We start from the raw sequence: 23,919 nt of genomic DNA on the forward strand, positions 1-23,919 counted from the left end.
ATCTTAATGATGGCTGTTTTGAAGTCATCGTCATTTAGGTTATATATCTCATTTTCTTTGGGATTGTTTTCTGTGTATTTGTTGCTTTCTTTCTGTTCTGGAGATTTAATGTATTTTTTCATATTGCTTGATGTTGTTGATTTGTGCCTCCGCATGGAGATAGAGTTTAGTTGCTCCTTTCACTTGTTTCAGCTGCTGCGGTGGGAGGAGCAGCTGTTTATATTTCACCAACCAGGAACCCTGTCCGTAGTTGCTAACTGGGCCTGGGCCCCTCTTCGTAGCCACAGTGGCCCTTTGGATTCCCTCCTCTGCCGTGGGGGCCGTCACAGGGGGGCTTCAGGCTGCAGGTGCCTACTGTTGCAGCCCACCTAGATGTGCTCTCTCCTTGGGGTCTGCAACGGTGTTATGGGCTTTTCCAGCGGCCAGGGGTGGGATCACTTATATTTGTCGCTCCGTTGCTGTCGGCACCCACCAAATCTCACTTGTCCTCTATGGGTCGCAGGAGAGCTATTGGCATCTTCTACAGTCTGTGGTTAGTACACCTAGCTATGCTGCTTTTGCCCTGGGGTCTTCCAGCCTTGTGGCTGGCGGCTGGGTGCCTTCTACTGGTGCTGTGCAGAGGCTTTCCCTAAGGCTGCTGTGAGCCTGTAGGGTTTCCCCCTAGGCTACTAAGCTGGGTCTCTGGAACTCTCTCCAGCCCCAGTCCTCTCTGAGATTTCCGGCAATCCCTAGCCTCACGGGGTGGGCAACGGCAGCTGGGGGTCGCCCCGCCCTCTGGGATTCTCTCCGGGCCTCTCCCGGAGCCGCGAATGCTCAGCGTGGCCCCTCTGCTAACGGCAGACAGAGAGTTTTGTCTGCTGCCCGGGCGGAGCTCCGGCGCTTCCCCTCCGGGTCGCAGAACCGGCCTTTGAAAGTTCCCCCAGCCCCGGTCCTCTCCGAGATCTCTGGCAATCCCTAGTCCCACGGGGCGGGCAACGGCAGCTGGGGGTCGCCCCGCCCTCAGGGCTTCTCTCCGGGCCTCTGCCGGGAGCCCTGAATGCTGGGCGTGGCCCCTCTACTAATGGCAGACAGAGAGTTTTGTCTGCTGCCTGGCGGAGCTCCGGCGCTTCCCCTCCGGGTCGCAGGACCGGCCTTTGAAAGTTCCCCCCGCCCCGGTCCTCTCTGAGATCTCTGGCAATCCCTAGCCCCACGGGGCGGGCAACGGCAGCTGGGGGTCGCCCCGCCCTCTGGGATTCTCTCCGGGCCTCTCCCGGAGCCGTGAATGCTCAGCGTGGCCCCTCTGCTAACGGCAGACAGAGAGTTTTGTCTGCTGCCTGGGCGGAGCTCCGGCGCTTCCCCTCCGGGTCGCAGAACCGGCCTTTGAAAATTCCCCCGGCCCCGGTCCTCTCCGAGATCTCTGGCAATCCCTAGTCCCACGGGGCGGGCAACGTCAGCTGGGAGATCTCCGTGCCCTCCGTGTCTCTCTCTGGGACCCTCCGGGCGCCCCGAGCACCAGGCTGGGTCTCCCCGCCAATGGCGGGGAGAGACTCTCCCCGCGGGCTCAGGTGTGCAACTCCAAAGTTTCCCTCTGCGTTTAGGAGTAATTGCAGGGGGTTTAGGTAGGGTTCTGGTCACCTGTTTCCACCGTCGCTCCTCTGTTGTGTTCTCGCTCCTGCCCTAGATGTGTGTGGATCCTCTGGGGGCGTCCGTTGGAAGAAAGCCACTTGCGGGTACTAGGCTGCCCGTCGGGGTCGGAGAGTTTTCACCTATTTCCACATCCTCCCGGAGGAAAGTCCATCCGCCTTCCGATGTATAGTCGCGTGGGTGTCTCAGACGTCCTGAGATGCTGTCTGGATATCCTTTGTCAAGCGATAAGTGTCCAAATAATTGTAGACTCGAAGGGCGAGAGACAAAGAGGACTACTCATGGCGCCATCTTGGCTCTTCTCTCCTCATTCTTTTAGTTCTAAGCCCAAAGTTTCTCCCTTCTTCTTTCCAACTTCTTTTTCAACACTTTTCTTTATATTCCATTTCTATTAACACTTCTGGGCTCATCAATGCCACCTGTGCTTGTGACTTAATCTCAGTTTGCCTGAGGAAAGACTGAAGCGTGTGTGCGCATGTGTGTGTGTTGGTGATAGTGGTGGGGTGATATTAGAAATGTTGGAATTAGAGATTCTGCAAATAGAAATTATTCTATTGGCAGTATTATTTTGAGCACATGGGAGTGGGAAGACATAGTAGGTAAGAATATTCCTAAAAATTAACTATGGCAGTCCAGGCACCCAGCAAATCCTTGTTCCATAACTTTGATTGAGACCGAAAGACTTACGTGTTACTGTTAACATAGAACAGAATGAGTATCAAATTTTTACACCTACATCTAGAGGAAAAGACTGAGGAAATCACCTTTAGAAGAGAGGAAAGACAGTGAGGTGGCAAAAGACAGATCCTAGGAAGTGTTTTAGGATAGCCACAGAAAATCTTTGCCACAGTGTTTCTGAATACTTTTTCAAATCATTCTATTTTGTGCTTTTTCCTCAGTTTTGCAAGTTGAGGACATTTGCATAGTCAAATATTTTTCTCCGCTGTGCCGACAGCTGGTTAGACAGTTGCAGATTACTCCTGCTTCCTGGGCTGCTGGCATCAGCCCTTAGTGGGTAGGGGAGGCAAGTGCATTGAAATACTGACTCCGAAAAACACTAGAGTTTTGTGAACAAATATTTAGAAGTGGATCGAATTTCAGTCCTCCAAACCTTGGCGGAGTTCCACATACAAGGAACTAAATTAAAATTGAGTATAAATCAAATGAGGGGGAAAGGAAGAAAAACTCTTCAAGGAAAGAACTGTCTAGGTACTATAAGAGTAGTATTTACTTTCTCACCTACATCTTGAATCACATGTGAACAATGATTCATTTAAATAGTGATCTCCCCTTAAAATGTTAGTCTGCTAATAAGCACTTCCAATATTTTATATTTTTCTAAGTATCTCAGGAAGATTTTTTTGTCCATCAATATTGTTACAGGGCACCATTATGAACATGAGTCAAATTGGCCTTGGCACCTTTAATTGGAACAGAGCAGAAAGGTTAGTGTGCTGACAATAGTTGAATTTCACTGTGATCGTGACTGTCATTTAGACATAAAGGCAGAGAAATGTTTTATTTATATCAACAATGATAGCATTTATAGAGTGCTTACTAAGGACTAAGTATTTTTCATACATTATTCCAATCAATGTTTATATCAACTGTCTGAAGTAAGTATAATTATCCCCACTTCTTTGGTTGGAAAAACTGAGGTTCCAGTGGATGAAAGTGACCCAGTTACTAACAGAATTCCACTCCAAGACCTTCTGATTCCAAAGTTCATATTTTTAACACACATGCTATACTCAAGAGTAGAGCTTGGATAGCACTTTGATTTTTAAACAAATTGACATAGTTATACCCTGATTTGGAGATGAGACAAATAAGTGGCCACTTCAAGGTCGTCACGCTCTTCTTAAGCTGTGGAGTGAGGAATGGAAGTGCATTCATTTTCCAATTCACTTCCATGCAGTACTAGCCAGTTTATTGAGTGTTTTAATTGCAACTTCCCCCAATTGAGCTATAATGACAATTCTGCTTTTCTGTAATGAAATCTTGGTCAGATTTCTTAACTTTCCAGCCATTTTTGGTTTAAGACATTCTCAGTTGCTGCTTAAACCTCAAACTCAGTCTTGTTCATTTTATAAGATCAGTCTCAAACTCATTTCCAAGCTTGACTTCTTCCCCAATTCCCCAACCTCCACTCACACTCCACCAGGACCAGCCTTCGCTGTGGATATGGTGGCCGAAATTGAGATGAAGGAAGAGACAAGATCTGCCCCTTAGACAATTCCTCTGTATTTTCTCTGGTCGATCTCCCTCCTCTCCTCCCTTTGGACTCTGTCTTTTGTGGGCCACCTTCTTGCCCACTATCAGTGAGCACATGACCCTGCTTATGAGGCCATGGCATGTCAGTATGGAAAGTGTCTCTGGCTTGTTCTAGTTCAGTCTGTTTCTATTTGATACTGGAGGCCATGGTTGATTTGTAGTCCCCCCTGTTTCCTGGAATAATATCCTTCTCCCTAGCCTCCTCTCTTGCTGAAAATCCATCCTTCCCTAAGAGGGATCACTGAGTTGCTTCCTTTGTCTCTGCCAAAGCCAATTAGTATACGCCACAATCCATTTTCTGGGTTGGGTGTCCCTTTGCTTGGCCCAGTAGCCTCATAGATTCTACGTGGTTCCTCCCTTTATTCACCCTAAATTCTCCAATATATGGAGCCATAGGAAGTGCTTGGGTTCCTTTCTGTGTTCTTCTGAGGCCAGCAAAGACTGGAAGGACATCCTCTTTTTTCCAGGCACCTGACATTATGTTTCTTTCAAACTCCCATGCAGTGAGCTACTCCAGCAGGCCTCATACTGGTAGAAATTCCTGGACCAGGTTTTGTATTCAATAAGTCTCCAAAATGTTATGAAATAAATTTTATGCCTCTCTTTCTCTTCCCTATGGGGCAGACAACATGGTGGTTACTTAAAATGACAACATGCTAGAAATGGAAACTTCCAAACATCTTTTCCAAGAATATTGTCATCACACTCCATTCTGTTGGCTGCCCCAGGGTAGGCCTGTGGATTCTGCAGCTTAATAAGCACTCGTCCAGGGGTGAGGTGCCAGTCTCTCCTTCTTTCAACACTCTCTTTATGAGTGATTCTTTGGGACTGCTCCCTTCTCCATACACACCTGGTTTCGTAGAGGAAAGCACTTTCCCCACAAACATTAAACTCAAAATCCAACCGTACTCCTCCCTTTCTTAGGTAAACTGGGGTAGGGATGAAGACGATCATATTGGTAGTGGGAACACACCTCTGCTTCTCTCAGTCAGCCTCACAGTTAGAGAACTGCTTCTAACTGCTGGGGGTTCACTGGTGTCTCTCCAAACTTAGATTGTGGGATAACTAGCATCTTTTCCCTCATCTTTGGGCCTTATTCCCAATTAAAAGATAATAGAAAAAAATCCAGTTTGATATCTTGTTGCATGTAGATACACTTTTCATTGTGTAATTCAGTTTCTGAGAGTTTAGAAGATTTCCCAATGAATTGATCTCTAAGCCAAAGCGTGGTTATGTCAGACAGGAAATATACCAACTAGATAATTGGCTTAATATGGTACATATTTTAGGGGTGTGTCACTCTTTAAGGAGATAGCAATTTTGGGAGGTAGATGAGCCATGAGGCTAAATTTAACTGTGTCTAAGTTTATTTCGTAATAATCAACAGTCTAATAAGAGTGACGCTAAACAGAGGGTGCCAGGGAGGCATCCCTTTACATTTTCCATTTTTACCCAGGAAGACTTTAAAGCACATCTGTGACTCAAATAGATTTTAGCTCTATTCACTAGTGCAATTTTCAGAGAGTGTGCAAATAGAATCTTTAAGCCAGTTAAATGTGCACTTAAACTTGCGTTTGCTCTTTAATATGCTTAACTCCAACTGAAGTCACTAATGACCCAGGAAAACACGCTAAAGACTACAGCCCTCTGTGCACAATGGCTTTTTCATTGGATTCTCTGTATCACCAATCTAAGACTATTTATCTTGAAGTTTATAAGACTTCAAGGACTTCAAGGATGGTGTCGACAACACCTTTCAAACATTGTCTTCCACTAATCAAAACCACTGTTTTAAACTGCTGTGTTTCATTGTAGGTTATGAGTGAGTATTCCTCTACTTTCTGCTTATTCAAACTCTTGCTTTCCATTGTGGTACAGGTCCTATGTCACCACCACTTCTGCATGGTAAATAGAACCCACTTCTCTGACAAGGTTAGTGAAGTTCAAATGGAAGAGAAAGTATAGAATATTTATTGGAAAAAGTCTTTCATCCCTAGGAGTCACTGCAATTCTTGAAAAAGAAAGATGAACGTGTGTATACCTCCATGGATTTTTGTCCAGTTGTTGATGATTTCTTTTAAACATTGCGCTATAGAGAAAAGAATGATGGGATGCAAAACAACTAATCAGAGTTCCTAAAGGCTTCTGGGATGGAGACAGGAAAATAGTAAACTGGTCAAAATACAGGAAAGGAGACTAAAAGGAATAAGAAAACATCAAATAACAGAAGTTACAAAGAAAAAAGAATTATTAATCTTTATTTAAATTGGAGCAGTTTCACACAGACTATAAAAAAAGATATGACATTAGATAAAATTGCTTTTGATAGAAAAAATGAGAGAAAACAGAAGAAAGAGGTTATTGGATGTAATCAACGCTATTAAAAGTACAGCTAAAATACTTGGAAATTTGAATATTTGTAAATTTGGACTACAAAGTAAACAAGCAGACAGGAAAAAATGTACCAAGTAATAATTTTTTTTTTAATTCACAGAAAATCAGAGATTTACTCAAATATAGGCAGGGAACAAAAAAGGCGTTGGCATTGAAAACTAAAGAAACAGAAGACAGCAACTCAAGCTGTCTGGGAGGCTTGGACAGGACGTCAAAGTCTACTAATGTCTACAAATGTATCAGACCGTTGTCTTTGGGAATCCAGGGCCATTCTGGTCTAATGATTCTAATTTTAATTCCAAGAATAATAATATAATATGTTTGAAGAAAATGAATCTGTAACCTAAGAGTACAAAGGAATTATTGAAAATGATGGACAACAGTGAGCTAGAATCTCCAAATTTCAACTGGAAACATACAAAGTGCATTAACCTTTGAACAAAAGAAGGAGGTGGAGGAGGAAGAGGAGAAGGAGAGTGCTTATTTCTGGCAGGCAACTTTCTTAACCCCTAGGGAATATTTTTAAAATTTTTTTCTTTTTTGGTGAAGAAGATTTGCTCTGAGCTAACATCTATGCCAAACTTCCTCTATTTTGTAGGTGGGTTGCAGCCACAGCATGGCTTGACAAGTAGTGTAGGTCCCCACCCAATATCCAAACCTGTGAACCCAGGCTGCCAAAGTGGAGTACGCTGGCCTTAACCACTATGCCATGGGGCTGGCCCTTTAAATATCTTTTTATCTTAATCTTAAGTTTTTTGTTGTTAGAAAAAAACATTATTTTTATAATATGTCTATTATAGAAAACCTAGAAATAAAGCAAAGTACAGTTTTCTCTCACACGTATAAAAATAATCCTTTCTAAAAGTTCTGCCTTCTGCTTTATTTTCCAAATAATATATGGTAGTTTGCATGTTCTTAAATATTCAGTAAAATTTAATTGAATTATCTATCCCACTGTTTTTTGGAAATCAGATATTTTTCACTTTTATTTTTAAAAAAGCTATTATTATGAACACTTTTTACTAAGATTTTCATACTCTTCTTTGATTATTTCTAAAAGTTGAATTGCTCAAAGGATGAGAACATTCAAATGTCTTTAAGATTCTTACTTTAGTTTACCACCATTTGCAAAAATCTTAATTTGGGGGCTGATTTAGAAAAATTTTATTCTTTGTTGAGAATTTTCAGAGTAATTTGGACAATGTAAAATAATCATACTATGTATGTAACCCAGACCCCTGCTTGATAGTTGCCCTGCCTCATCTGTTTCTTTTCACCCTGAGATGGATGGGTTGATTAGCATCTTTTGGACAGTCTGTCCATCAGCAAGCATTCCTTCCCAGAGAAGGAGGTGTTGTTGGGTTAATTTATACCTGGACACAAAGTATGTAGTATTATCTATATTTCAATATTTTTGTTTTGTGGGTAATAATATCCCCTGGATTCTGGGGTTAATGTAGGTTTTGATCCCCTCTCTTTCTTAAAAATAGGTTATCAATCATTAAAATAGAAATCTTGAAAGATATTTTCAAACTCATTAGTTACTTGTAATATCCTCTGATATCAGGTATTCCGAAACACAGTATATTCAGTGGTTTAAGTTAAAAAATTGTACCTTTAAAAGGCCTGTTCTGAAACATTATATAATCAGCTTATGGGATATAGGTGATTTAAAAATACCTGTATTCACTTGTCATTAGAGTCCTAACTTAGAAGCTTTAAAAAAGTGTGTATGGTCCCCTAGAATGTGTTTTGGACCTTAGTTTGTCCTAAAATCTAAAGTCAGAGATAGCTTTGTAGAGAGTGACACTTCCATTTATCGCCTATCCTTTGACCCATAAAATTTTAGCAAATTGGAAGACATTCTAGAATGAGACCAGGTAATCTAAAAAACCACAAGTTCCTAACTATAAAATTCTCTCCTCCGAGGTACAAAACTGATACCAATACTGTCTTCTAAGATTGGCAACTATTGATTGGTTGATTGGTAATAGATTCAGGAGTAATTAGAATGAGCGATGTGAGAGTTGAGGCAATTATTCAGATATTTCAAGCCAAAAGAAAGAAAAGTTTTGCTTTTAAGAGATATAGGACAAAATGGAATACGTGGGGCGTAATTATCCAGCCTGTTTGACCACATCCATCAGATCCATTATATAACTGCTCATGTCTGCGCTTCAGAAGGCTGCTACCCTCTTGTCTGCTGTCTCTTACTAGGGCTTCTTTTAGCCAGTTTGGTTTCACGCCCTGCTCTCTGCCTCTCCCACCTGTTTAGCTTCTGATCCATGGGTCAAGCCCACTCACGCATTCCTCCAGACTCCCCTGCTGTCTCCTATTCTTTGGAAAGCAGTATGTTTCCCACTGCAGGCTCTTCTCTGTGTTTTCTTTTTCCTCTTCTGCATGAATCTTGAGACCCTTGCAATAACTCTCTACGCTTTGCTGTTAAGTGGAGTAAATCATCAGTAAGATGGAGAGTGTTAGACCTATCTAGGAGAAACCTGACTTAGGGAAAAAAGTCTCCTATGAATGTTCTGTCCTATATTTCTCACTGCATAAGCAATTGTCTAATTTCCCAGACTAGTTAAAATTAAGATGTGAATTTACAAAGATGTTGACATAGAAAGTGATATAAAGCAAGGTCTCTGCTAAAATTAAAAGAACATTACAACCTGACCTGCTTATATGCGAAGAGTTTTAGTTTGGCTGGATGTAGCATCATGTAGCTCTGAAAGCATATTTTCATAGAACACTTTGCATTTTTTATGTCCACCATGGGAGAGCTCTTTCAAGAAAGCTGGCTCATAAGTTTACTTCAATGCTTTTGAAATTCAAGATGCAGAGCAAGCATTGCCAAATAGAGCGCTATCTAGTTCAGTGATCAAACACTGTGTATTTGGAAAGCAGAACTGAAAGTCTGCTAATTGTTTGCCTACATTCATGACAACCAGATATAGCATCAACAGAACTTTTTTTGATATGATTTGTTACTTTCATTTCTTCTTTTTGAATAATTGATTCTCTGCATATTTACCTTTAACATTTATTCCACCAAAAAAGTGTTCATAAAAGTCCTCACAAGCCCATGTCATAAAATTTCAAGTGATTGTGACTTTCAGGGCAAACTCCTTTGGTGATGTTCTGAATCCTATGGAAAGTATGTGAGGCCTATGGAAAGCACATAAGTTGATTTATTGGTTTTATGCCTGACTAGAAGTCCCTTTTTGCAAGTTTGTGCCTATTAATTCCCAGTTCCACTTACTTTTTTTCCCCACTTATTAAATAGACATGCAATTGTCACATTTAAGAAGAAAACTAAGACTACAGGTCACAAACTGGCATCCTGTTGGCTGAATCTAGCATGTAGACATATTTGATCTTGCTTGTAACACATTTAAAACAAGAATTCACTGGAAAACATGAATCTCCCAGCTTTGTCTTGAAAAATCCAAAGATCTGCCATTACTCAGCCCACCCCCATGAATGCTGAGGGGTAGCTGCCTGCAATAGATGACGTCAGGATTCTTCTGATGACCCTCGGCAGCCCTCACCCTGGCCTCCCCAGTCATTACTTGCCCATCTGCCCCCTGCAGGCTTTCTATGAGCTAGTCCTGATTTTGAATACTTGAAGAGGCTTGGACGGAAGTCCCTACAAGTAAATCATAGTCTTTTACATAGCCCTGGTTTTCTCAATAAGGTAGTGCTGATCTGGATATTCTTTATGTCAGTAATTACAGTCAATACCTACAATTCTCTGACCAAAAGTTTAAAAAACATTACTATTAGTGGTTTGTATTACAAATATTCACAAGCATATGGCATTCAGAGCCATGCTTTATACATCTGTTGTATAGAATTAGAAATTAAGTTTATAGAATGGAATGCCCCAAGAAGTTTTATAACTTTTCCAGATCTTTAAAGCAAAAGTATAAGCCTAAAATGAGAAATGTGATGATCAATTGGGTCCAATTAAGCCTATGGGCCTATAGGGGGAAAAAAATCCCTGTTCCCTATTAAATTCAATCTCAAGTGTATTTAGTTTGGAATGCTTTACAAAATACATTTGTTTGCTTTGGATAATAAGTTGCTAGAGAGCCTACTGAGCATGAATAATTTTGTACTCAAATATCCCCAAACTTTCATTCAGCAAACTTTCATCTGGTATGCCTAGATGTTATCCAATTTGATAATCCCTAGGCAATCCTGTGGCCTTATTCAGTACATTGTGCTTGTTGTTACATTTCATCAGTTTAGAAATCCTAGAGGACACCCATCGGCGGCCAGGAAATATGTGTCTGAGTGAACATATCAGAATCCAATGTATAATTAAATAAATAATAAACGTACACAAAATTGATCACTTAACCAAAAATATACATGTTCAAGCATGGTTATCCCAGACTATTTACAAAAAATTAAAAAATTAGAAAACAAGCTAATCATCCAATAAGGGCTTGGCCAAATAAATCATCGTGTATACATAGAGTGAAATACTTTGTGTATTTCTATTGCTATGTAACAATATTACCACAGACTTAGTGGCTTAAAACAACACACATTATCTCACAGTTTCTGTGGATCGAGAGTCTCGGCATGGGTTAGCTGGATCTTTTGCATAGGATATCACAAGGCTGCAGTCAAGATGCAGAGATGGTCTGCAGTGTCATCTGAGATGGGACTGGGCACGGATCTGCTTCCCAGCTCACTCAGGCTGTTGGCAGAATTGCAGCTGTAGGACTAAGAGCCTCACTTTCTTGCTGGCTGTCACCTGGAGTTCTGTCCTTAGCAACTAGTGTCCACACGGTACTCCCAACGTAGTGGTGTACTTCCTCAAAACCAACAAGGGAGAGACAGAGACTCCTGAAAGATGAGTACTATCATCTTATATAACACAATAACATTCACATATGAGTAATCTTGTACGCCCTGTCAACTTTGACATATTCTATTAGAAACAAGTCACAGGTCCCACACAAACTCAAAGGACACCCAAGAGTGTGAACACCAGGAGGTGGGGATAATGCCAGCTACACTTAGAGTCTGTTTGCCACAATCTGCAATATCAAAGTTATGCTTTTGAAAAAACTTTTCTAGATATGGAAAATTGCTCAAAATATGACATTAGGTTTAAAAAAAGACAAAAATGTATATGAGCTTTTATGTTAAATATATACACAAGTTTTATTAAATATATATACAGACAAACAAGAAAAAGAAAATACACATATACCTGCATACATTGCAAAATCTCTTAACAATGGACATTTTTGATTACTGGTTTATGGGGACCCTTTACTTTCTTTGTATGTTTCAATGTATTCCAACTTATCTAAGTCAACATGTATTTCTCTTATAATTAGAAATAAACACATTATTTTTAAACTCTCATAATTTTGAGAATTCCAAATTACATTCAGTTAATTAAAATTTTTCCTTATTTTCCTTATCAAAATAGGCCAACATTTTTATTTGTTTTTAGGAGGTTTCTTTTTCAGTTGATGGTAAAATTCAAGTATTTCTTTTCAGTGGAATCCTTGGTTGATTGTTGGACCATGGTTCTTCCATGAGTTGGAGCTGGTCCATTATCAGATCTGAAAGCCTTTATTTGTGGTTAATTTTTTTTTATAGAACTTTAATGATCAAACAATTTTTTAAAAGAAATTGCTTTCTTTAATACATGATTATTTGTGGTTGCTCTTATCTCTTATTTGTGTGGTGGTTCCATCCTTATAACAGCAGTACTGCCTGACATGGACAAGATCATATGTTCCTCAGGTCCCTGCATGCGGGACACATGTTCTGCTTTGGAGAAGATGGTGTCAGGCAGACCAGGACCCAAAGCCACCTTTAACTCCTCTCAGGAAAGATTAGCACTTTTCTGATGAGCTAATAACCTTAACAAAACCAGAAAGCACCTAAACAAGCATACTTTCCTGGGGAGTGAGGTATTTCAACAGCCATCCTGTCTACAATGGACTCTTACGGTGTGCTAGTGCTTGGAATTAGCAAATTGCTAGACTTAAGCCATTAAAATATTATATGAAATTTTTATTCAAATGTTACTAAATATTTGTTTGGTGAAAACCTTCAATGTTCTCATTGACACTTTTTTTTCAGTCCCTCTAGTTGTGAAGACAAAGCACACAGCCTTATTAGATAATCCTCATAAAAATCTTGCAAAGCAAAACTGAAATTTTCTTCCCAACTGTCAAGTTAAATCTTATGGTTTTTAAATCTCAACATTGCTGCTCGATCTCCTGAACCATTAGAGTGTCCTTTCTGTGTAGACATTTGGGAAGTACACTTGTTGCCCCAATCAACATTTCATAGAGGCAGAGTATTAAGAAAAATAAAGAGAAATTCCTCCAACTTCAAAAGAATTTTTAAAACCAACTAGAGCAACTCTTTTTCTTTTTTTTGGTTTTTGTTTTGTTTTCTTTTTTAGATTTCAAGTCAAGAATTGTTATTTTTCCCCATAAGAGCCTCATTAGAGTGTCTGACCACAGTTCTTAGAAGATACAGTTGGTACTGCTTGGGAACTAATGCTTGTGTGTCAGAGCTTCCTGCCAAGTCTGGTTGTTCTTGGCAATAAAATAAAAAAAAAAAGTCACTTGGATGTGAACTCAGATCGAAGCTGCTGTCCAAAGTCTGTGGCCCACATTTTAAAGAGAAGTTGGAGAGGAAGTAAAGCTCCTCACCCATAGATCCTGAATCTTGGCCTCTTTTTCTTTTTAAACTTCAGCCTGTTAGAAGACTTGCCCTATTCTCTTTTTCCCATTTTTGTAGAGTTCCAATTTTCTGAACTTTATAGGCACCGCTGCACAAGATATTGAATTTCAAATTGTTCCCATATTGATGTTAAAAGGAAATGATCTGTTTGATTTAAATAAACATATCTATATAATTTCCATCCTGTCATGTCTGACTCATATTTGGGTAATTATCCTTTTAATCTGGTTAACTAGTTCTATAATTTAGTTTTATAAATCTGGGGAGTAGACAGTAATATTTTGGTAATACATTTGAAAATAGGGGGCACTTTTTTTTGGTTTGCTATCATGTATTAGAGCTTGGTACACAGTAGACGTTCAATAAATACTTGTTAAATGAATTATGAAAAATGAATGAATGAAATTGCCATTTTTGTTAGTCAAAATTTCATATATTCAACCTGGTACTTACTCCACAGGAAGAATTAAATAATACATCAGTTGGAAATTGTGTATGCATCAGAAATGCAATTGACAGTGGATTGAACAATTAGGGATGTATTTCTCACACATAATAAGAAGCCTGGAATTTGGCAGCCCAGGTCTGGAGCATCTACTCACATGTGATTTTCGTATTTGTGGTTGCAAGGTTGCTGTCACTCCTGCAAGTCTGAGAAGGAGAAGGAGGTAGCATCTCCTTTTTTAGAAATCTTTTTGGTAGGTTCCCATTATGTCTCAGAGGCTATTACTGCATCTTATGGAAACCCCTTGCCACAATGGAGGCTAGAAAATTAGAGGATTTGTGGTTGGACACATTTACACTCCAAACAAACTCAGTGCCCTGTTAGTAAGGAAGAACATAGGGTATTTATTGGGTAGTCACTAGTAATGTCTGCCAGCAATGAGGTGATTCATGTAAAATGTTCAATGTCTGACACACAATAACCACTGAGTAAATTATAGCTATTATTTCTTATTTATCAACTAATATTATTTCCCTCTTGCAACTCTCTCAGTAACCAAAAATGGAACTTTGCATACCAAGATGTGTTTAAATTTTAATATCTTTGCCTTCTGTCTATGAAATTCTATGAAAGAAATTATATTTTTTAATTTATCAAATATTGTCAATATCTGTTTCTTCTTTTTAACATTCCAAATTATTCAAGTTCTTCAATCTTGTCACTTTTTCCTTTTTAAAAAATGATCAAACCCTTATTAAACATGTAGGACAATATGCCATTGTCTGTTATTGTACCAAAGCTAAAATATGTCTCTATATCTTTTTCTCTGTGTTCTGTCCCTCAGCAAACCAAGTCAGCTTCACTCTCAACAATCTACCCAGTACCCATTTCTCAGAGAGGGCCTCTTACAAGTAGGAAAATTGTTTTTGGTAAGTAATGCATTTTCTTTGCATGACTGAGATCAGGAACTTGCTGTGGGCGCCCTTCTGTGGAAGCATCAAGACAGGATAAAGAAGTCTCATAAAGACCGAGAGGCAGGTGCAGTGGCTGCCCACCGAGTGGGTCTGCTATTTTCCTACAGTTTTAGATTTTGCAAAAAGGAGAGAAGCCAACACTGGAAGAATACTCCTGGGTTGATGCATGCAATGCTGAAGTGTGGTCAGCTCTGGAGAAAGCAAATCAGGAGGCACTCTTGTGGCTACTGAAATGTCGATAACTGGGACAATTCAGTGCTCCCTATTCTGGCACCACACTCTTCTTGTTCACAACAGAAAATACTGGCTAAAATGTATTTCAGAGATTGAAGTAACGTAGGACATCAAGATTGTGAAAAGCACATGTCCAGTGGCTATGTCAATTTAGTGACCATTCCTAAAAATTCTTTTAGGAATTTTTGACAAAGACATCATTACTAATGATAAATAGCAAAAATTCAATATAGACCAATGATACAAGGGTTATGTAATATTTCATTGTTTTATATAACATGAAATATACTATTATTAAAATAATTATTATATTATATATACTATTATATATATATATAATATACTATTTACATATCTTCAAATGAATTAAATTTTTAAAAAACAGGATATGACCTTGAATCACAAGGAGCAATTCCTTCTTATATGTGTTGTTCCGAGCACCTGCTAAGTTTCTGAATCTTAAACCTATTTCCTTTTCTATGAAATGTGAAAATAGTTGCCTCAAAGCATTTTAAAATTTTAAGTGGGAACAATATAATTGGTTTAATATAATCAGACAAAATAATATTTAGTAGACTCAACACAGGCAGAATTTCTCATCAGATATTTGAGAGGACAGGAGTTGGGTTGATTTCTGAATGGGGCTAAGTTCTTTTCAGAAGTTTCTAAACTCATGACAAACTCTGACTGAGAAAAAAAGGTGAGAGAAAAGAGAAAAGAAATCTTACTGGAAAGAATCAGAAAATTACTTTGAAACTGCGGCTGAGTGAAGAGAAAAATACAGAAAAGCAGGAAAAGGAAACTGAGTATTTGCTTTTAATTCAGCCTGGATCCTCTTCTTTGCTACCTGGTGTACATTTTAGATAAGTCACTTAGCCAAACTCTTTTCTTGGTCTTGGGATCTAGTTCATTGCTCACTACAAATTCCTGGGTGGTTTTAATATGATTTATGTATCTGTTACTTCAGGGGTTAACAGCCTCCTAAATTAAATTACTGTTGCCTCACTTTGAAAGAAAAAAGGGTCCTTTCTGGTAAAATTGCATTTCATTTAAGTGAAATAACTCACAGCTTTTCTTTTTTCCAAGTGAAGTCTTTGCTTTTACAAGTTTCCAACACTGTAGAAACAAAGAGAGGTGGTCAAAAAATTATCTTCTCTGTGATTTCTTCTAAATATGCTTTGCCAGAGATATCTGTATTTTTAGGTGTCATTTAGGGTTTGCCTCAGGCTTGGGGTGTTCTTTATTTATTTAACAATGGTTTATAAGCCAGAAAGAGCTAGTTTAATTTCTTTAACGTGTAATTTTCATAATGGGAAGGTTTTTCCCCAGGGAAGATTTGGGAAGCTCACCCCAAGCAGACTTGTGTGGCTTTTCTAAACAGAATTTAGAAGACTTTGAGTCATCAGTGTTGGGGGAAAGAATTGATCTGAGGTTCTAGCTAGGAGTTTCATTTTCCTTCTCAAGGACAAAAACATCACTGATGCTGGGATTCTTAAATGCCAAATGCCTAGCACACGATAGACACTCAAGAAATAGTTATTGAACGTATGTCCCATGAATGGAAATACAATAAGTAAACATTTAGTAAGTGAATGCCTACAGTTTATCTCTTGCCACTGTCTCCTTCTAGAGATCCAGTCTCTTATCAGGAAAAAGAGAAATCTAGATGTCCCTGTATAGGACATTTCTGTTGAAGCCAGGAGTCTCAGATGGACTTGTTATTGTTTAGTTGCTCCTTCTGTATGCACCATGATACCCTGTCCTTGTCTTTATCAAGGCTGTTTAACTTCTCTCTCTTTACAAGAGAATACAGGGAAAAATAGCTTGAGATAGAGTATCGTATATATAACTTGGATGGTATAGTGACCAGTCTCTCCTAAAGGTTATAATCATAAACCTTGAATTAACTTTTGTATCCTGAAAAGTGTACACAGTTTTACACTTAGCTGAAGACATCACGAGTGTGTTGCATAATTTATCTAGCTTGCTTTATGTATTTTTCATAGAGGTATCACCCTTTCAATGTTATAATTATTTTCGTACAATATTTGGGGGCAGCAAATTGAGATTTGGTGAGTAGACAGGTTGGAAAGGGAGCGTGGGATTGAATTCACTGTGAATCCCCATTTTTAGAACTTCTTGAGGGTGTTCTGATCTTTGAATATCCAAAGGCCTGTAACAAATTAAGTACCTATTAAATATTTGTTGAATTAATTAATTACTATTTTAAAAAACAGATTGAAAAGGATTAAAGAAAACGTTTTTAAAATTGAGAATAGGTTCTGCTTTAGCTAGATTTTCTAGGTATTTTGTCTTTGTGGATAAAACCCATTTGATAATTTCTCAGCTTTCTCTTTAACTTTTATCTCAAGAAAGAACCGAAGTCCTCAGGAATATTATACTAATTATTAACATTTGCTTAAGTATCTCCACTAAGTATGAAGTAGAAAATGATAGTGGAAATACACGGACATAATTTCGGTTGGCAAATAGAAAAATGATTCTGTTTTCATACTTTTCCCATGCTACTGAACTAAACGTATTTTTTGGAGACCAGCTACATCTCTTACTGTGAAAATTTTAGTAATCTGCTTATCAAGGTCAGGTTAAAAGGCATTGCCAGATTTTTATGCAGGCTAAAAACTATGGTAACACTGATACACTGATGCATTTTTCTATTGTAAGTGGAAAAGTGAATGCAAAACAGAGAAATTAAGTAACTAACATGATAAAGTGCGGAACACGTGAAAAACACCAGATTGGAAAAAATAGCTGAACTGATGTTTTCAGTTCCCTTAACAACCAAGTAGGCATCTTGATTAATGGTGCAGATTGCGGGCAATTCAGCGGCCACCTGAGTGGACATAAGCAGATCATAATCACCTGACAAATCGTGGGCCAAACATTCTGCTTGTGAAATGGGAACAACTGACATTAGAACTCACACCCTAGCTGAACCAAGGCACTCATTACCCTCAAATTAGACACACTGGGAAGGCAGTTTTAAAAACCTCTAAGACATAGTCTGTTTAAAATATAGTATTGATCTACTGCATTATCGGAAAATAACAATAATAGAAATTGACTTGTAAGCAATGAGCCTTGAGTGGGAAAATACAGAAATATTTGCATCAAATTGTTGCCTTCCTTCCCAGAAATAGGTGAGGGACCGCTGTTCCACTTCTGGATCACTGGTTGTATATTCTATGGTTGTTAGTTTTGTTCCATTTTTGTATTCCTAACCATTTATCAGAAGCTAAGGAGACCTATTAATCATTTTCTCTAACTGCTAAACTACCTAGTGTAGCAATTGTAGTCTTGAAATAAAAATAAGATAAATGGCTTGACATGAATTGTGGCCTGATGAACCAAGAACAAAGATCAGACACATAGTAGATCTCATAATGCCTGCCTTATGTTTAAAATGCACATTTGCCAGACTCTTCTGATTTGCCATTTCCTTCATGTCGGCATTCTGAAAGAAGTGCAGATTACAGAATAGGGAAGTTAAATCCAAATTAAATTGCATATTGCTTGTAGAACAAGAATAAAGGTGCCAGTAACAGTAACACTATTCTTTTTAGTGTCTTTTAGTCTTTCGTGAAGGAAGTACCAAATCTTGCTTGTGCTGAGTACATTACAGTTATTATTGATCTTATGTATGAGACACGCTCCTCTCTAAGGTTGTGCAGCACCACGGGATGAATGATACATTTGACTGAGTGACCAAGGGCTTTTAGTAAAAGCCTGTGTTTTGTCTGAGTAAGCCCAGAAATAAATATGTTAATATAAAAACCTTTTAGAAGAAGGGTTATTCACCCGCTAAGGATTTATAGTAACTGAATGGGCAATAAAAAATGATTGGAAACCTCTAAAAATATGAAAATAAAACATAATGGTATAGCTAACTTACAATGTTTAACATATGAGACTACATCTTTAATCCTGATTTGTGCAGAGGGCTAAAAAATTGTCCAAAGTGTGACTTTCTAGGGTACCAATGTGAGTCACGGAAAGCCAAACCAGAGTTGTCATTTTATTATTCCCTTGATATTTTAGTACATGACTGATAAATACATTTACCATCACTTCCTGCTTCTGTACCCAGGTATTGCCAATGACATAGCCAGGAGATTATGACCCTGCTTCTCACTGAGACCAGCAGCCTCCACATTCTCCCCAATATACTCCTCCAATTTAATCAGAATCAGCACACACTTGAGGGATCAATCCCTGGTCATTTATTGTGATGTAGCGCAACTGACTCTTTTGTGTGTGTGTGTGTGGTAACACTGGTATATAACATTATAGAAATTTCAGGTGTACATAATTATATTTCAATTTCTGCGTGGATTACATCACGTTCACCACCCAAAGACTAGTTACTACCCATCACCGTACACATGCACCCATCACCCTTTTCGCCCTCCTCCCTCCTCAGTTCCCCATTAACCACCAGTCCAGTCTCTGTCTCTGTGTGTTTATTTGTTGTTGTTTTTATCTTCTATGTATGAGTGAGATCATACAGTATTTGATTTTCTCCCTCTGACTTATTTCACTTGGCATAATACCCTCAAGGTCCGTCCACATTGTCGCAAATGGCAAGATTTCATCTTTTTTTTATGGCTGAGTGATATTCCCTTGTGTATATATATATCACATCTTCTTTCTCCATTTGTCCCTTGGTGGGCAGCTAGGTTGCTTCCAGTTCTTGGCTATTATGAATAACGCGACGAGAGCAACTAATTCTTTATGCCTCAGTTTTCTCATCTGTTAAAATGCTAAGAGAGGTTGTGATAAAATATCATATTCAAAATGCATGTATTCAGAATTTAGTCAGGAAAACAGAACCCACTCTATGGACCCCAGGTATAAAGAGTTTTAATATAACAGTCAGAGGCTTACATTGGAAGAACTGGGGAAGCAAAGATCAGAAGAGCTGCCTCTGATGATCTCACCTGCAGTTTTGAAGGAGGTGGTCCTCAGGAGCTCCCTGGAAAGCTGCTGTGAACCTCAGGTCTGTCTATGTGCCTGGCTGCCAGGATCTTGGGAAAATAATGCCCATCCTTCCCTCCCACCCTTCATTTACATGCGAAAGCCGCTCACTGGCAAAGTCCAACTTGAAATCATGGAGGAAAGGGGATTCTGGGAAATAGAGTTCTCAGTTTCTCCTCCGTGGTGCAGAGAACTTGCAAGGAGGTAGTGATGATGCTGACTTAAGCACAGCTAATAGTTAAGCACAAAATAAGTAGTTTGGAGGCATTTGAGTAGGAAGATCAGTGTGGTAGAAAACACACTGAATTTAGAGTCGAATAGACCTCTGTTATACTACATTGATTTTACTACTCACTAGCTCAATGGCTTTGAATAACTAGCATTATCTTTTTAAGTTTCCATTTCTTCATCAGCTATGCTTTTATGAGGACTAAATGAGATAATGTATGGAATGCAGCTTGACTATGGAAACACGGTCCATTACTCTTCCAGATATTCGGCAATATCAAAGTACTTAAAATAATGTTTACAATGGCTATCCAAATACTCTATTAGCCCATATTATTATTTTAATAAATACTTTAGAAAATATTTGGTTTCAGAAGTCAGTACTAACATTATTTTAGTTTTTACTTTCATTTATTTCTCCATTCCCTCACTCAACAAGCATTAGCTGAATGTCTCTTACGAGGCTTAAATCAAAGAGGAGAGATTATCAGTCAATCAATAAATATATACTATCATGTGGTGGCAAATAAAAGAGGGGCTATTTCAAGTAGACTTGTCACCTCCTCTCTGACTTCTAGCACTGAAAAGGCAATATTTGAGCAGAGACTTGAATGAAAGTGAGAGACAAAAGCCGTGATAAGATTTAAGAGGATACATTTCCAAACAAGGAGAAGAACAAGTGCAAAGATCCTGAGGTGAGTATGAATAGTACTTGGAGTGCTTGAGGCATAGCACCCGCAAATATAAAGTATTTAGGAATTTTACCAAAGATATTTATACTCTCTATGGATAATACATAAATAAGTACAAATATTTTTAATTAGTATTTTATTACTAGGTAGAGTTTAGTTTTACATTTTAGGGTTTAGTTTTACATTTTTAAAATAGTTACCATTTTAACTGTTAATAAATTTACTGACACATTTTTATGAATTTCTGCTTAATATTTTCTTTTTCTTCCAATAATTTTGTGCTTTATTCTTCTCATACATGCTTTAGTCTTTTAGTGAAACTCTCTTGATTTTGTGTGTCTGCTTTCTTTTGCTGTTGTTATTATTAATATTATTAAGTGATAGCTTAGATGGGTATAAAATTTTAGGCTACCAGTTATTTTCTCTCAGCACTTTGAAGATACTTTTGAATTCTATAAATTGTCTTCTAGCCTTGGTTGTTGCTGGCTGAAGATTCTCCCAGTTTAAGAGTTATTCTTAGTAAATAAACAGCCTTTTCTTTTTGGTAGTTTAAGATTTTTCTCTTTTATTTAATATTCTGCAATTTTTGCAGTATGTATCTAGATGTGGAGTTTATTTTTATATATCTTTTTTGGCATTTGGAATGTATTCATGACATGAAGATTCAAGGATTTCTTCAAATATTTAATATCTCAGCTATTTATCTTCAAACATTATCCATCTATAATTCCCTCCCTTCCTTTTGTTCAGAAATCGATTTGGACTTATGTAAGCTTCTTAGATTATCCTCCTGCTCTTAACTGCTCTTCATCTATTTATCTCTCTGTGGTGTACTTTGAGTGAATTCCTCAGTTCTTAAAATTCACTAGTTCTGTCTTTGTTCCTATTTCAGCATTTATACAATTTATTGAGACTTTTAAGCCCATTTTTTTTATTCCCAAGGTTTCTAATAAGCTTTTCGCATACTGTTTCCATTCTTCATTTCTTCACATTTTATTTTGTAATTTCTTTTCCATGTTGAAAAAGGTGAACTGAACATCGTAAGCATCCTTATTTTAAAGACTGTAAAAGTACTCCCTAAAATTAATTTTGTTTGGAATAAATTGGTGTTTTAATTATTGATTCTCTTGGTTGTCAACACTGCTTTTCTTTGGCTTCTTTTCATGATGAGTTTGAAAAGAGTCCTAGCTTCAAGGCCTGGCTTCAGGGAGTAAGCCTGGCTTTTCTTGCCATCTTACAGGAAGCATTTCTACACTCTGTTAACCTTGCAGGAGCCAACATTCTGGCCAACCTGTCCCAGAACCCAGAAAGCACTGAGTTTCAGCTCTGTTACTTCTCTGCAGTTTGATTCCACTTCTAGTACATGATGAACATATTTCTGGAGCTGAGTTATTTCTAATCGATTGTATCTACCATTGCTCTCTTTTTGAAAAGAGGTTGTGTGTTTAAGTGTGAACTTATAGAGCTGTCTTAACCAGGTGCCTTATTGAGACTTATTTCAATGTCTTATGTTTACATAATTCATCTCTTTCTTCAGAGAGTTTAATAATTCATGGCCATAGGCTTCCTGTTGAATATATAACATGAGCTACAGATATTCTGGGGCAGTCTTGAATTAAGTACTTTATTTCAATAAAGAATACACATGTAGTACCTAAACTTGTTTATTTTTATCATGCTTTGTTCCCCCAAAGATTTTAAATACAATTTAAATGTGATTTAAGTTGCATTCCTGTCTTAGAATTTTTTAAATAAATTCAGAAATCAGAAATGATTTTCAACAGAACATGTAGTATAGATTTTGGCTCAGCAAAGATAACTTTATTTAAAATCCAGAGCAACTCTACACAACTCTCATACTCAGACAATTATTTTCTCATTCCTCACTCAAGCTTCAGCCCTTTCCACACCAAAATAACCCATTAAAGTGAAAACTGGAGTGTCTGTACTTATAACCTGACTGCGCTGAAGTCCGCCTATCTTCCTGCTTCGCCAGGACTGAAGGATTCGCCACCGCGAATCATGTAGTCAGCCAAACACTGCTCATAATATCTGAATTTGAAAACCTATTTGGAAAAAAAAAATCCACTTTCATTGCAACCCAGGAACTCTTCATACTAAATTTGGGAAGTGTGAGAAACGTTATTTGGGAGTTCTTGGTTGTTCCCAGTTCAGCGTCCTGAAGGAAGCAGATACATATGAACAGCTTTAATTTGTGCTAATAAAAATATCTACCTCATTTGGAGCAAGTCCTCTATTTCCTATTTTGTTCTACCCTAAATTATTTGGGCCATTCACAATTTTAAAAAGATAAAAGGTTTTCAAGGTGTAGGTATCATTTGGGGTGAGAAATATTGCCTACTTCAACAGTTCAAAGTTTGTGTAGCAAATTTGACAGGCAAGTGGATTAATCTAAAGGGAGGGATTATCAGGGTTTTTTTTTAATACTTCAAGTTTATATTTAATTTTTTTATTTGTGTTTTTTTTTGAGTTGCTCAAAGTCATAATAAATGGTAATGTAAGATCTTAATAAGGAGTCAGGGAATATTACTTTGAATTTCTTGTAATAAATATTAATCTCAGTCAGAACTTCAGCTTCATTCTTTTGCGTGTAAAATTGTTGTATTAAATATTTTGCCTTTTGAATACATATTTCTAATTGGTCCTGGTCTAGGGTTTAATGTGGAAAAATCTAGCTCAAGGCCTCAAATTAAGCAATGTATATAGAATTTTTAATTTTTTCATATCTAATTGGTTAGAGTATCTTAAATGTTTTATGAGAGTAAGATCTGCAGTAGAATGAAGCTTCTATGAATCTCTTACTGTGCATCTATAGGCCATTTCTGGCAGTTTATCATTTACAGAACGGGGAGTCCTCATTGCCTGGACTCAGCAGGCAATAGGAAACTGCCTGGCTGATAGCATTTCTGTTATCTCTTTTAATAAAAACTTAATTTCCTTTCTTCCCTCTTAGACTGTCAGATATCAGCACCTTATTTATTTTCCCGACAGCTACTGGTCAGCTTGTGAGCACCCAAGACTTGCTGTTTTGGTTCCCACCATTTCCTCCTTCTCCCTTTTCATCCTCCTTTCCTGGCAAAGCCATGGGAGAATGTGCTTTTGGGGCTGTTTCTAGGCAGAGCCCGTCAAGGTTCCATAAACATAACACAGCTTGGAGCAAAGAAGATGCTGAAGGAGAAGCCACAGCATGTACAGCCAAAAGCACTGTGGAAATCCTAGCAATGTTAACCAAAAGAATTGCCCCGAGTCCCCAAATGCTTTTCTCACAGCACATTTAGCACACTGTGTGACTGGACAAACAGCCCTTTCAGCT

General features: G+C 38.2%; 1 long non-coding RNA gene across 1 annotated transcript in view; it reads left to right on the forward strand.

Moving 5' to 3' along the window:
- The window catches only part of LOC139046295 (uncharacterized), a 28,868-nt gene extending 8,067 nt beyond the window's left edge, over positions 1-20,801 (forward strand). The window contains exons 2-3 of the long non-coding RNA XR_011506136.1: positions 14,307-14,391; positions 20,472-20,801. This is a non-coding gene — a long non-coding RNA (uncharacterized lncRNA). The remainder of the gene's footprint in view (positions 1-14,306; positions 14,392-20,471) is intronic.
- The last annotated feature ends 3,118 nt before the right edge of the window (positions 20,802-23,919 follow it).

Source organism: Equus asinus, chromosome 9, assembly GCF_041296235.1.
Source record: "Equus asinus isolate D_3611 breed Donkey chromosome 9, EquAss-T2T_v2, whole genome shotgun sequence".
Classification (NCBI taxonomy): Eukaryota; Metazoa; Chordata; class Mammalia; order Perissodactyla; family Equidae; genus Equus; species Equus asinus.